Genomic DNA, 4,474 nt, shown 5'->3' with positions numbered 1-4,474 from the left:
GTCGAGACACAGATCTGCTCTGAGATCTCTCTATTACTGCCGATGGATCCAACCCCAGGTTAGAAAGATGTCTGCCCATCCTGTCTGTGGTAAATTGTCTGTCTTTGTCAAACTTCCTTGGCATCTTGCTTCACCTCGGCGTCGGAAGGTTGAATCCCATCATCCTCAAACACATTCATGATCTCTTTCTCCTTGTCTCCTAACATGAGAAATGACCCAGGCACGATTCTCCTGTCATCGCTGCCTTCACCCAAAAACAAGAAGGTCTGATCTGCCCTCTATATCTTGAACCCATCGAACCCCACCGACACCCGGAAAATCCAGGTGCTTTGCCACTGCCCCGCGGCAATGATGACAGTATCGACATCCGTCTGGAGGAGCTCTTTCCCGTCCAGCGACACGACATCGGAGTCTACCTTGAAGGAAATGATGGAGGCCGCAGTGTCTGGAGGAGCATCTTGGTGCCACGGTACTTGAAAAGAAGCAAGAGTAATGTATACCATATTATGCACTGCAGAACCATGATCTGCATCATCAAGTTCCCCAAGAACTCTCCATACATGGCCTTGAGCAACGGTATTCCCATCACCAGCGTGTTGGGAAAAGTGGACACTGAGAAAATCGTGATCATCCACTCAGTGCTCCCGCTCCTGGTGAAGTTCATCCACAACCCCAGCACCACTAGCATTATCAGCTTCTGTAGCGTGTCCACAACTATGAACTTAAAGTTCATGGTGTATGGGTCATTGGTGGAAATAAAATGAAAAGAAAGCAACGACACTACGAATATCGCAACGAAATGATTAATCCCCGAGCACTGATCTGGCATGAAGATCTTCCACCATTTCGCAGAACCATAGGCCAATATCATAGCCACGTACAATGGAACCACTGCCACATGATGGATCTTCTCTCTAGCCACTTGCACCTATATTTGAATTGTGCCTAGATCAACATCGATCTCTTATACGTGAGCATTGCGTCACAACTCGGCCAATAGTAATATAGCAATCTCATAACCATGCTACCTCAAATCTTCAGACCGAGACCTCCATGAGTGCAGCGAATCAAATTTCTTTCATTCACCAGGCCAATAAAACCCTTGGCAACAAAAGTGTCCCTTTGAAGCCAACATTTGGCTCCGATACCAATTGTTCAGAAATTATTCAGAGAACATAAATTAATATTGAGATTTACCGAGATGAAAAATATAAAAATAACCAGCAACAACCATAAACACATAAACACACATGTTTATCCGAGAAAACCCCAAATCCGAGGAAAAACCCAACCTAATGATATCTCATTAGCATTGGCCAAAACCCTGGCCAATCCGACCAATTGAGCCTTCACTGCTCACCTCTAGGCCTACATTGCAATGAAGTCCTTCCAGCCTTTTATAAGCTCCATTACATATAATACCACAGGCAGAATACTATGGGTGCACAATACCATGTGCCCCAAAACCATCACTATTTAACCTGGTCAACTTTGACTCTATCCTGAGTCAAGTTTACCTAACAAGGCAGGCTCAGTAGTTGGACATTGTCAATGAGTTCGATTTTGAGATCAGGTATATCAAAGGTAAAGAGAATATTGTGGCAGATGCTCTTAGCATGTGGATATGAGTAAATCACATAACACCTATGAGCTCCTATGGGACAAACTTACAGGATAGGATCTTATAGGCAGGTTAACAAGATGTCAAGTATATGGAGATTGTGCATAGGTTGCAATGGAGTAGAGGTAGTGGTACACGTACAGGTGGAGGTGGAGGTATAAGAATAGGTACATGTGGTGGTACATGTATAGGTATAGGTAGTGGTACAGGTATAGGTACAAGTATAAGTATAGGTACAGGTAGTAGTACAGGGATAGGTGGAGGTGCATAGGATGTAGATTATTTTCTCACGGAAGATGGATTGGCTAGATTTAGGGACAGGATATATGTGATGGATAGTAGTGAGCTTAAGAAGGTGATCTTGGGGAAGTTTCATCTAAAACCATATCTAGGTGACCCAATTTATCAGAAGACGCTGACAACAGTGAAGAAATTTTATTATTAGTTGAATTGAAGAGAGATGTAGTAGATTTTGTGGCTAGGTGCTTGGATTGTCAGCAGGTAAAGGAAGAGTGTAAGCATCCAGGTGGACTGCTACAGCTGAATGCAATTGTAGAGTGGAAATGGGAGGTCATTTTCATGGACTTCATCATAAGTTTTCCAAGGACAGCGAGACAACATGATTCCATCAACGTAGTGGTGGACGCATTGACAAAGGTATTGCATTTCATTCCAGCAAAGTCTACATTCTCAGCGAGTGATGTAGCACATATATTCATCAGGGATGTGGTCAAATTGTATGGAGTTCCAAAGAGGATTGTGTCAGATAGGGATGTAAAGTTCAATTCCATGTTTTCGAAGGAGTTATTTGCAGGTTTGGGTATACAGTTTCCCTTTATTACTAATTATCATCCACAGATGGATGGATAGGCAGAGAGGGTCAACAGGATATTGGAGAACATGTTGAGGATCTATGTGATGCCTTAATAACGGAAGTGGGAAGAGTACCTTCCACTGATAGAGTTCATTTATAATAATGGGTACTAGGAGTCACTAAGGATGAGTCCCTTTGAGGAATTATATGGGCAGAGTTTTAATAATCCCAGCAGTTATAGTGATCCAATTAATAGGGTGTTGATTGGAGTAGATATGTTGGGAGACATGGGGTGGGAAATGCAGATGATAAATAAGATTTTGAAAGTAGCACAGGATAGGTAGAAGAGCTATTCAGATTAGAATAGGTTTTTCAAGGAGTTCCAGATTGGGGAACGGGTGTACTTTCCAATCAAACCAAAGAAGTGTTCCTTGCGGATTGGAACATGTGCTAAACTGGCACCCTAGTTTTATGGACCTTTCAGGATTATTGAGAGGATTGGGTCAATAGCTTATCAACTTGAATTCTCTCCGATAGTGAAATTCCATGATGTTTTCCATGGTTCATTTTTTAAGAAGTATGTTGAAGATGTTGATCACATGATTGATTGATCTGTATTGCAGGTGGACCCAAAAGGAGAATTCTAGTCGGAACCACAATGTATTTAGCAGAAAAATATTCTCATGCTCTGGAACCGATCAATCAAGTGGGTTAAAGTGCAATGGAAGAACTTTCGGCCCGAAGAAGCTACATGAGAGATGTTGGATCAGATGTGGCCTATGTATCCTTCCTTATTCGCTAGTTGAGCGAATGTTTTGATATGTTTTTGGTACATGTTTTAGTGATGTTTGGTATATGTACATATGTATATGGATGTAAATACCACCATGAGCTATGTTATAAATCTCTAATAAGTTATATGGGTGTCATGTCATTATGATGTTATATTTTTTATGTTCTCATCTTGGTTTTTTCCTCACCAGGATGATCATTGTAAATACTGCAATGAGTTAAGTTGTAAAGATCCATGGGAAGTATGTTTTGATTACAACAACCTTGTTATTTATAGGTGTTGTTGACACTAAGGATGGTTTTCCCCTAAGGGGGAGGGTTCTGTAAAATCCTTGGTGAAAATTCCATGTAATAAAAGTTAATAAAGGAAAAATAATAACCACGGTTGATGGGACACTTATTCCAAGTTGAATGTTGGGAAAATCATAGTTATGGGGATCATTTGTGGTTAATTAATGGCTAACAAAATTGGAAAATCCAATGGAAAAGTCTTTGGAAAGGAAAAGTGGAATTATGGCACATTTATTTATGAAAATAATGGAAATTAGGATAAAAGGGAGGTGAAAGTTCACAGGTTGCATGTGAGGAGGAAAATGAAGGAAAATAATGGAAAATGAAGAAAATAGAGGCATGATTAATAAAAACGCTTCTAAGGATCACTTCATGGCTTTTTTTAGTTGAATTTGGGATCTCTCTCTCTATTCTCTCTCTCATACTCTTGGACACTTAGATTTTTCTTGGAGCATTCTTGGAGAGTGTGGCATACTTAGATTTTTGGAGCAAGAAGGCAAAGGGTGAGCAGGAAATCGCAAGAGGACATTAGGATCAGCAACTAGAGCGACTTTTTCTTGTTGGTACTGAGTTGCATGTATGTTTTCGTCAGTAGTTTTGGCATGCGTGGCATATGCACGTGATTTATTGGTCATGATCTATCACTAGCATGGATGATTGCCTAGATTGATAGTGGATTTGACTAGCCTTGCTATTTCCTGCATAGCCATGGTGTTGTGGGTTTATTTCTTTGTTTTTCTGGTTGGTTCTCATGATTCCTTTAGCTTGGATTGAGTTAGTAGGTCCTAGAGCCTTGGTTAGACAAACACTCTTGAGCCCTGTAACATCTTGGGTTGAGTTACTAGTCTTGGAGCCTTGGTTGGAAAAATTCTATAGAGCCCTTGGTGGATTGAGGTACTAGCCCCCGAGCCTTGGTTGGACAAAACTTGTAGAGCCCAACAACATATGCGGGTTGA

The 4,474-nt window shown here is 41.0% G+C and overlaps 1 pseudogene; it reads right to left on the bottom strand.

Moving 5' to 3' along the window:
* Window positions 1–278: 278 nt before the first annotated feature.
* On the bottom strand, window positions 279–1,055 carry LOC149208105 (auxin efflux carrier component 4 pseudogene; annotated as a pseudogene).
* Window positions 1,056–4,474: the final 3,419 nt, after the last annotated feature.

Source organism: Pinus tabuliformis, chromosome 1_2 (genome assembly GCF_031772625.1).
Source record: "Pinus tabuliformis cultivar Carrire ecotype Pingquan chromosome 1_2, CPIR1, whole genome shotgun sequence".
NCBI classification, from domain to species: Eukaryota; Viridiplantae; Streptophyta; class Pinopsida; order Pinales; family Pinaceae; genus Pinus; species Pinus tabuliformis.
This window is presented reverse-complemented; position numbering and strand designations above follow the sequence as displayed.